The 11,435-nt window shown below is 36.5% G+C and overlaps 1 long non-coding RNA gene across 1 annotated transcript; it reads left to right on the forward strand.

The window, feature by feature from the left end:
• Positions 1-8,657: 8,657 nt before the first annotated feature.
• LOC132335771 (uncharacterized) lies at positions 8,658-11,430 on the forward strand. Its single transcript, XR_009488783.1, has 3 exons — positions 8,658-8,684; positions 11,103-11,147; positions 11,376-11,430. It is a non-coding gene; the product is annotated as an uncharacterized LOC132335771 (long non-coding RNA).
• The last annotated feature ends 5 nt before the right edge of the window (positions 11,431-11,435 follow it).

Here is an 11,435-nt window from a genome sequence, read left to right on the forward strand (position 1 = left end):
AGTGATGCACATATTTATTGTTAAGATCTCCATAAATTTGTCTCATAAAATGAAGATCAGCTTTCTGTGAAGCCTGTTTTATCTTGTCCTGTCATCTGTTTTAATATATTCACTGACCTTCTTTCCTGTAATAAATCTATTAATTCCCTTTTCTCCAGTCACCTTCTCTTAAACGGACAGATTTTTCAATTTAAAGAATTGCATTTCAGGGACAGCATGTTGGCAGCAGAAAAAAAGATATCTTTGCAGCAGTAAGATAGAACAGTTTAACAATGTGGATGTTTGTAGGAGAACAGGAGGTGAAAAAAAGAGTTTGGCAACACAGAGGTCTTTATTTCTGTAAATAAATAGAGATTGTCAACAAGGTATAGGATACCGACCAGTAGATGTTTTACACATTCTCATGCACAACATAGTAACACAAAAAGTGAACTATTTACTGCTGTTTTGTTGTTTGTGCTGGTACAATGAGGACTTGACAGAGAATGAGCTGAGCAGTGTGGATGACCAATTGTCAGGGCAAAATTCCTGAGTTCATGCTTACCCTTCAGACTACCTCCAAACTGTGTGACTAAAAAGACCCAGGTCTTAGAAAAATCTCGTTGTGAACACATAATCTGTGTCCTGTACAAGAACACATACTGGAAGAAATATCCATTAGATTTTGTGTTCACATGTATGTATAGACATGTATGCATGTGTAGATATATTTATCTGATTGTTTTGTTGTGAGCTAAAAAGATAAGAGGCATAGAGTTTTGGTGTTGCTCTGAGGTCTGAATGTCAGACTTTTTTGCCATAAAATCTTGTTCAATGTGACCTTTTACATTCAAAGATTTTCACACTGCTTTCTGGCAGATCATACCCTCTAGGGGGCAGTTTGTACCACAAGTGAAAGTATTGAAACATAACATTGGTCCCTCTGAGATGAAATGATTTCTAGAAGTATTTGGTTAAAGAACTGAACACATTTATCTCTTCCATGAGAGAGGGAAAACCCAGAAAAATTATGTAGAATAATAGGAACAAGCCCAAACTAGCAAACACAGAAAGCAATCTTGTGTTTGCTAAGTGTTTGAGTCAATGAGTGAAAAGAGAATAAAATTAGGTAGAGTGCTGTTATAAAGCTAAAATTGCATGCCTCTGACTTCCTTGCAGAGGTACAGCAATGAATGATAATGCATCTAGGATCACAGAATAAAATTCAACATGAGAAATGAATAATCAAGGTAGAGAAGAAAAAAACATGGGGTTTAGCTGAGGTTTTAATGAGGGCAAGATGATTGTGATAGGAATTAGACAAATCACACTATTAATTGTTATTACAAGGAAAAATGCAAGTAATTCCATAGCTGAGGTAGCCACCACCTTACAGCAGCTATTTTTTACAATGGTTATGACACTTCATTTAGGCAACGCTGCCTCTCTCTCTCATGTTTGTTTCTTTGGCCTGTTGTTCTACGTTTGCATGTATAACCTGGTCTTGAGACAAAGTGACAAAGTGCAGTCAGTCATTAAGGTTCCCTTCACAGTTGGAATTTGTGTTGTACATTCTCAGTTGGTAGAAAAGCTCATAGAGACAGTTTCAAGATTAGTCCCTCTGAGGACACTGGGCAGCTGGAGAACAGACATGTTTTGCAGTTTGGGAATGTGCAGGTGTTGAGTAATTTAGTATTTGCAAGTTCATATGGCCATACTGAAACCTGTGGGCTGATGATGTTTTACGTATATGTATATGGAAAACCTATCTCACTGATTCTTACTTCGGGCTTTAAATCTACTATATTGAATTTTGTTCCATGATTCTGACAGAAAACAAGGTCACAAAGAATGTATGTTTATAGTTCACTGTTTCCTTTTTTTTTTTTTTCAGAATGCAATATAGATCTTTCTATAGCAATTGATATTTCAAGGAGTGTGCAGCCAGCAGCCACAATGCTCCTGAAACAGAGACTGCAAGCATTCCTCCCCAGACTTCTACTCCAGATGAAGTCACTGCCAAATACCAGCTGCAATGCTACAGTTGAAATTGGGTTCAAGTTCCAAGTATTGGCACAGAACAAACAATTAATTTTTGACTCTGGTTTTGAAGACTATGATGAAGAGATCATTCAGAAGTTCTTAGGTGTGCAGACCACTGTGGACACCTACATGAATGCAGACTTTTTGCAGGCACTTGAGGAGAACTTCTTTAATGTGACTTCTGCTAAAGTTAAGGTAACTTAATGATATGAACATATATCTTGGAAAAATTAGGCAGTGTAATATTTACAGATTCTAATGCTGAGTACTCCAAGAAGACAAAAAGAAGTTCAGGAATAATGATACTAATAAACATAATCACAGAATGGTAGAGATTAGAAGGAATCCCTGGAAGTCACCTTCTTCAATCCCTCTGCTCAAGTAGGGTCAACTAAAGCAGGCTGTCCAGGGCCATGTCCTGTCCTTGTGTATCTCCAAGAATGGAGACTCCTCAATGTCTCCAGGCAACCAGTGCCAGTGCTCAGTCACCCTTTTATTTTCTTAAGTTTATACAGAACCTCTGGTTATTTCCTTGACCTGATATAACCTGATATATCAATTTCAGTTCCCTAGGCACTCCTGTAGTGAGATGGTACCCAGAACTTTTGGCTTAATACGTGTGATGAGTATTCCTACAGATAACCTTCTTATATCTACCATGGAATGATTGCACTTTGGGCAGTGGAAAGTAGTTTTCTTTCAGGAACTCTTATCCTAAAAGGAAACTACTTTCTTATTCCTAATTCTTTATCTTTGTCCAGAATAGTGACAGATCGAAACAGAAGTCACAGAAAAAAGGTCATCTGAGAAGTTTGCTTACAGAAGTTTATTCATGTCATTAACTTGTCAAATAATTTCAAAACACAAAGCTGCGTTCTACTTAAGATAACTGATGATCAGGAAATTCTGCCTGGATGCTGCAGTTAATTTATCCATCTTGAAGTGAATTGAAGGGAGAAGCATAAAGCTTCATCTAATCTCTCCTGAAATGAATGGGGATTCTTTCAACTTGAGTTCAAGAAATTCAGATCTCATTGGAGTGTTTCAGGATCAATGCCTTGACAGTTTATTCTTGATAAGGCACTGACTCTGTAAAGCACTGTGTCCTGTAGTCGCTGTTTGAATATTAGCACTTACTAAGGTCTCCATGCAGGAGGACCTTCCCACTAAAGAAGGACTGGTTAGCTCTTGCTACATACATAAGAGTTTTCCTCTTCCAACTTAATTTTTGCTTTTATGAAACACCAATTTTAATTTGGCATGGAGTAAGGAAGCCATATTACAAGTTCCTCTGCTTTCAAATGAAAGTTGGCATTCTGTATTTTACAGCATTTGCATAGGTGTGTTTGATTTACCAATTTAAGTTGCACCAATTTGGTACACATTTAATGAGTTTTTTTCCAAAGATTTCTTAAAATGTCTGAACAGGGAACATGACCACATAAGATTTTGCTTGTTTTGAGTCTCAGAGAAAGAACTTGTTTGACATAAAAGTAAAAGCAGTGTTTTTTCCCTCCTAATTGCCAGTTCTGGAGATCAGCATCAAGCAAGGCTTCTTTCTGCTTAGGCATGATTATTATAAATAAATATGCTGCATATCTCAGCACTTTACCAGTGAATTAATATTCTTCTCTGACACTGTTTATGTACAAATTGAAAGTACAAGGCTTTAGAAAGCACATGAAGTTACAGTTTAATCTTCCTAGGATCCTGCGCAATAACATGCTTGTTCTGTAAAGATTATTAGTTCTAAAACTCATCAGGAACCATGATTATCTGTTGGTTGAATATCTTCTTTTCTTTGTTATATGTTTGCTTAGCAGCAAAAAAGTTGGATCTAATTCCAGCATTTTCAACAATGGATATGTTCCAACAAGAGCTTGATATAAACAAATGCTTTGTAAAAATAACAACATATCTTTACATATATTTACATATAATACCCACAGTAAGACCCCACATTCCCTGTTCCCCATGTTTTTAAAATGGAAAGATCATAGAAAAAACAACCAAACCCAGGCCTACAGCGTTGTCTCTAACAATCTGTGATGAGTTTACCCATCCACGGTCCAGCTCTCTGCTGTATCACACGGTGTTTGAGTAAGCATAGAATTTGTGCCAGTGATTCCATATTGTATGTTTGGTAACTTACCAGTTAGTTCCAGCTTAAATTCTTGTCTCCTAACTGCTTTAGTGCAGAAGTGGGATGTTTGATGTGGCAATCACTTCATTTGCTTTTGTCATCTGTGGAAAAATTTACCTTAACCGAAGAAATAGGTTTTGCTTTGGTCAAAGCTGTGCCTTGCATAGGGAATGTAAAATATGAAGGGTGGGAGGGAAGAAGCTCTAGCTGTGCATGTGCCCTTGCTGGACAGAGAGTTTAGGAGGATTTTAAGTCATTGCCATTGGGGATGGAGCACAATTTACTTGTGCAGCTTCTTTCCGTGCAAACTAATCCACTCTGTGAGTGGGACCTGAGAAGTCTTCTGTTGGTTTGAAGAGGGAATTGGAGGACAGAAACAGGAAGAAACTGGTTGCTTGAAGGGGAACTAAGAAACTGCTTTTCCTCCATACTGGAATAAACTTAACTGTAACTCTTTGGCCTGAAAAGATGGAAATGTATCTAATACAAATTATTAGCATCCTGAGGTGAGCTAAACCCTATGTCTTAAGAAGGAAATATAGGGCAGAGAACAGAGAAGGGTGATGACCTGCCTATGTGGAAGGACAAAAGGACATAAATATCTGCATGGGGATAGGATTAGTCCCAGAGAGGATGCACTTCCTGATGTGGCTCAGTTGACAGCCAACAGGAGCTGCTCTTGCAGAAATGGGAGAATTTGCTCTGAATTCTTCTCCACATTGATGTAGAAGAGAACTCTTCAGACATCAGAGAAAGTTTTTCAGTGGGTAAGTTAAAAAAGAATTTGTCTCCTACCTCACATGCTAAGATGGCAGATATTATATAATAGCTATGCTATATTCAGCAAGAAAAATCCCTCAAATGGAATGCTATCAGGGAAGAGAGGCTTTTGTGTTCTGTTCTCATTGTTCCTCACTACCATTTTCCAGCACATGTTTCAGGTCTACCACAGTGTAGTTCAATTTGACCATCTCATAGCCATTTCTCAATGTGAGCTGTAATTCTTACAAAGACTGAACTTTCCTCTTCTTTGCAATTGACTTGTCATTACTCCCTTTCCTGCTAGGTTCTGTTAGTATTTTCAGATGGGCTGGATGATTCACTGGAAGACCTGAAGAAAGCAGCAGACTCACTTCGCTTTAAAGGTATTACAGTACCACTTTGATGCTCGTGCCTCCTACTGTCACAGGCCTGATGTACAGCTCCTCCACTGCAACTTTTCCACTTAATACTGCCTCTCCATGCTCATGTGGGATTGCCCAGGAGTCCCTGGGAAAGTATTTGCTTCTCCATGTGAAGCAGTGTACATGTTGACTTGTCACTATATGGCAGATGATGCCAGAGACATGCCTAGGGGTGGAGAGATTCTAGTTTCTGGAGTCCAGCTCCAACAGCTGGAGCAATTCAGGATGGATCTTTCTTATGATGAGAACAGCACCAGAGGTTAGATACAACTCTGATTTCTCCAGAAAAAAACAGGTTTGAACTTGTGTTTGGGTGCTAAGTAACATTCTGGTCTGACAGCTGGGGAGAAAAGTCAATTGGAAAATCACTGGTCTGCATTTTTGTCATACACATTTTTCTCTTACACATTTTTCTCAATTCTTTTAACATATTGTATTGAAGACATAAAATATAAGTCTTTCAGGGAATTTCTGCTATTCAAGTTTATATTGTTTGTTAAATTATATGTTTCAGATATTCACTAATTTAAATTTGTGCTTATGTTGAAGGTCTTGATGCACTTCTATTAGTTGGCCTGGACAATACACAGAACTTGACTGAATTTTGGGAAATAGAGTTCGGCAGAGGGTTTGGATACAATGAACCTCTGAGTGTTGGGTTTGCAGATATTGCAAACATTTTGCAGAGAAATCTTGTAAGTCCTTCTGTGATATAAACAAAAGGCAGGGGAAATCAGTCTTTGTTTATGATTAGATATGTAAATGAAATGTTTCTTGTAATTTTTTAGGATACTGTTGCAGAGAGAAAATGCTGTAAGGTTATTTGTAAGTGTCTTGGAGAAAATGGTGATCATGGTGTCCGGGGAAATCCTGGAAGGAAGGTAGGAGGTCTAAGATAGACATTACATAAGAACTTCTTCATTTTTCAAAGTGTTTCTGGCTTTTCGTGGTATTTCAGAGCATGCTTGTGTGTCTCCAAAACATTTGATGTTAGGACAGATGAAGGAGAAACATGAAATGTGATCCTCTCTGCTGCATTCTCCTGTGCAAAATATTTTTGTAATGAAAATTATTTGTACATGTAAAAATCATTAAGCACTCTACTGCACCAATTCAGCATAAAATGGAGAGGGATTAAAAATAATAAGTCTGATTAATCAAGAGGCTTATTATCTATTGGAAATGAGAAACTTCCAACTGACAAGCTGAGAGTAGAAAATAATAATTTTTTACTAGGTATGTAACTTACCCTTTTGTGACTGATTATTCCAAATGTCCTCTTCTATAAGTCTGTTTTGATCCAAAAGGATTACTTCTTTTAAGATTTAAAATTGGGTTTTTTAAGCCTTTTTGAATATTACAGATATCACTACTTCTACAGCATACTAGTAGAATTAATTATTATAATTTTTAATATATGTAGTTTCCATTTGACTACTATTCTTTCCGTTATTTCTACTTATTCCAGTAGCATGTGAGATAAATTGTATCTGTAGTTCACACTCTTCAGTTATATAGTTGCAGTTAAATGAAGTTTTGGTTATCTCATAAGAAAAGTATTATCTTCTAATACTTCATAAACCAGTTTATGGGGTTTTTCCATTACTCTTGTTGCTTTTCTTATACCTTTCTGTTTTACTAAAAGACTAGATTAAGGTGCTTAGACAGTGTTCAGGATGTAAACATAGTTGTTTTGCAACTAGAAATTCCCATGTTCCAGTTTCTCTCTGCTCAAATTTTGCCCTAAGGGTAATGATATTTGCATGACTTCCAATATAAAGTTGAAACTTTGCTCTGTGTTTGCAAGACATTTTAATAACTTTGTCCTAACAAGTTTCCAGTTCCATATATTTTTCATTTCACCTTAGAATTTCATTACTGTAATGATTTCTTTTCCAAATCACTAGAAAGGTGTTTAATTTGACCAGGTATCCCGATGAGCTTTGTTAAGCCATCAGAGAGTTTCCTGAAGTAACAGCTGAAACTATATATTAACCATTGTTCTTTTCTTGGGTTTATATTTGGGTTTTTTTTTCCAGCCATTTCAAATACACAGGGCTGTACAGAGTGTCTGTGTAAATGCAAGGAGCCTGCCCTCCTTAGCATAACCAGATCTAATTTTCAGGGAATGTTTTCTATCTCTATGCGCAGAATAATCTGATAGAGATGAACCCAGTGTGCTTAGAGAACAGTGTTACTTTTGAATTCTCCTTTTTCAGGGAAGTACAGGTTACAGAGGATCTCCTGGCCATCCTGGTGAGGAAGGTGGGATTGTAAGTAAACATTTGTCTTCCTGCTATGCTGATGTTAGTTGGTGCCTGAACCTGTCTGCGCTTATTCACTGAGTACCCATCAATGTTAACCCAAAATGTATTAAAGGAATAGGTAAATAGACACATCTGTTTCTCTGTGCCTCTGCACCTCACCATAGATAGTTACATAGTTAAAAAAGCAAGTCACCATAAGTGGGTTAGTTATTCAGTTAAAAAAACCAACCCATTTTCAAGTACAGACAATTGACTTAGAGATCAGTAATGCAGTATAAACATGGCATGATAGTGAGAGCAGAGAATCAGGTGCAACTCCAATTTGTAGCTGATGTTCTCTTATGGCCTGAATTAAATTTTCCAGAAGACTTGCATTTGTGTCCTTAGTGCAGTGAGTGGTGATACAGTTCTGTCTTGCTTTAGTCTTGTGTGATAAATTAACATAAAAATGTTAATCATCATTGTATGAATGAGATTGAACTTTTTCCCTTGTTTCCTAGGGGGAGAGAGGCCCAGCTGGTTTCACTGGGACTCAAGGAGACAGGGGATGTCCAGGTATCAGAGGCCATAAGGCAAGTGTGTAACTTTGAAACATTTCCTAATTTTGTTTCCCATAAACCTGTTTTCTGTACTGGGAAATCCCTGTGCTGTCTCCCTGAAGCATGGATGAACATCAAGATCCAGCTGCAGGAATGACAGACAGTGTTTGCCGTCTAATTTTGAGAGGTATTTTGTGTAACCCAAGCATAGTTGAATGGCTCAGGATTTTGCTGACTAAGCAACTTGGTGATGATTTTCCGCTACCAAGTCCAGACTGGCCTTAGTTAAAGCTATAAAGCTTTATGGAGTGGGAATGAAAATTAAACCAGTACTATCTTCCCAGAGGAAAGGAGGAAATCCCATATGTGTAGAAAGTTTTACAGTAGGGACTACCAATACTGAACTCAGCATACCTCTGCACAGCAGACTATTGTGCCCTGCTTTGCAAGCTCAATAAAAACACTTTTACCAAATTTCATCTATATTTATTTTCAATTTCAGGGGGCCAGAGGCTATAGAGGAAGTCAGGTATGTGTTTTCATGTGTGATTCATTTTCTTTGACAACAGAGTTCTTCTTCCTTTCATATTACCCTGTAAAATGAAATTATCAACAAGGAAGGAAAATAGTGTAAAAACTTCACAGCATTCAATGTACTTTTGCTATGGTTCCATAAGGATGGATTTAAGATACCTATCACATTAATCAAAATCAGCAGTCATAATTGTATTTTTATATAATTGCAGTCTATTAGTCTAACTGATAGGAAATGGATTTATTTACTGACTAGTGGTGGTAATTCTGGTCATCTGAATCTAATTCTAATTGTGAAGAGGAACAGAGGGAAGAAAAGGTTGTAAGTAATATTTATTGGAGGTTTGGACAGCATTTTCCCTAGATCATTATTGACACATTTTCAATATTCAAACTTCTCTTTGAGCTGTGTTTGTCATCTCATCTGCTGATATTTCAAGGCTATGTGTTTAACCTTTCAAACATACCTGTTTATGAAGGAGATATGGTCACTAATTCAATAATAAAACATGAAGCCTGGAAGACAATGATCTATTACAGTAATAGTTTCCAAGCTACAGTGATTAAAATGAAATTAACTTGCATTGAATGCTTTGATACAAAACCATTTCTAAAAATGAATTGTAAGCCTCAACGATTCAGATGTTTGCCTCCATAACTGAGCAGCTTGCAGAAAGTTCAGAGAGTGTTTCTGAAACCTCAGCTCTATCTAAAGTACTGCTCTGTAGTAACTTTTTAATCATCTCATGTGTTTCTCTTTCCTTTTCCTTTTTTTTCTCCATTCTCTGAAGTAATTTGTTCTTCTTCCAATGTTCAAAACATCTGACTATAGAAGAGGGAGAGTACTTGCTGATGATTTCAATTTGTCAAAGTTAAATAGTGCAGTACGTCTTACCAGTTGCACAAACTCTACTGAAACCTAGCGAATACATGAATATCTTCATTATGTTGTGTCATTATATCCACAAATTTTATTTTAAATAAAAATATGAAACTTTCAGCACATAAAAAATGTGATTTAATTGTGCCAACTTAGTAAGGTTGAAGCAGTTTATTGAAGTTACTGAAGTCTGGAAGGCATTTTATTGTAGCTATTTGAATAAAAGGAAGTGCTGAATGTTTTAATAGTATGAAGTTTGTCTCAGGCTTTCTGAGGTAGGAAATGGCTGATAGAAAAAATAACACTTCAATAAAATTCATGATTGCTTACTTAGTGCTCAAAATTTTTCTGGAATGCTTATTCAAGAAATTCTTGTTTGTGACGTATTAATCTAATCAAAATGTACAGCCAGCTGTTTATTCTTGTAGTAGGTACAGAACTGTTTTAAATGAAAGAAGTTCTTCCTCAGGAATTTTAACTAGGAGGTTTTGCAAAGTCAATTTAGCATCAAATCCTACAAAGCAATTATATATGTGGTCTCTATCAGAGGGAGATTGCTGATGGTTTTAACTTGTTCTTGTGCCACTTTTAGTGTTTGTTGAATATCATTTCAGCTTTCTGGTTAGCTGTCTCTGCTAAATTAATTTCTTGCTGCAAATTAAGCCAACTCAGTAAATTCCTTCATTTTTATCCAAGTAAAGAAAGATGGAAGAAGTTTCAAAATATCCTATAAAAATTGAGTTTGTTATTTGGCTAAGTCTGAAACATCATGGAGCATACATAAATGAAATAAGAGTCTCACAGTTATAACTTTATTTAGGTGCCTCACACAAGTTAACACCGCAAACTCTTGAAGTCTGGGATAAGTATTTTGTGGGAAAACTACTTCCATAAATGTTTGCAATGTGGTGTATCATTTTTACAGACAAAGGGAAGAGAAAAACAATGTGAATTTGAAAGGGAAGGTGATTGATATTTATGTAGCACTGGTATTTATGTACTCTTGCTGAAAGAGTTATGAAGTTTCTTAAAATCTCCTAAAGTTTAAGATCAGTCTTATGTAATTATTTTTAAATCATGGTTATTCTTTCTGATATTTCAATCCACTGTTCATGTTATAAAACAATGTAGAACAGCAAGAAAGCACAGTACAAGCACATATGATGGTTGAAATCAGAATGACAAGGTTATCAGCATGATAGATCAAATACTAGTAATTTATTTTGGAATATATTTGGATTTTTAAGGTGCTGCAGCTGGGAAAAGATTTGAAAGGTAAAAGAAGGAAAAGCAGAATTTAAATCCTGATGGAAATCTAAAATTTAAATAGCTGTTTTTTTCTTAAGTGTCCTTAACAATTAGTTGTTTTAGACAGTGTTATAGTAATTAAAATTTATCATTCTTATTATTCTTGCCAACCATTAAAGCCACAGGTCTTATTCAAGTTTTCAAATGCAGGGTGAACACTTCCTTCTTTGCTCAGACAAGTGGACTAATGCTAATGGGCTTTTTTTTCCCCCCTTATTCCTTCAGGGTGAACATGGTGAGAGTGGATTTGATGGCACTGATGGAGAGCAGGTAAACATTACTTTAAACGTGCAGTGCTATTAAAGACACCAACCTCAGGGTTCAAAGGTGCAGATTTTGTGCCTTGAATGGGCTTTAATGCTGAAGTTCTGTTGTTGGGAGTCTAGAATTGTATATCTGATTGAAGCTGGATTCTGCCAGAAAAACTTGAGAACCTGATTTAGCAGAAAGAGCAAATATTAATTTTTTTTTTCTTTTTTCTCCGCTTTCCGAGTCTAGGGAGAACGTGGATTTCCTGGACCTTCTGGAGAGAAAGGCAGCAGAGGGAAACAGGTAAAG

Source organism: Haemorhous mexicanus, chromosome 1 (genome assembly GCF_027477595.1).
Source record: "Haemorhous mexicanus isolate bHaeMex1 chromosome 1, bHaeMex1.pri, whole genome shotgun sequence".
NCBI lineage: Eukaryota > Metazoa > Chordata > Aves > Passeriformes > Fringillidae > Haemorhous > Haemorhous mexicanus.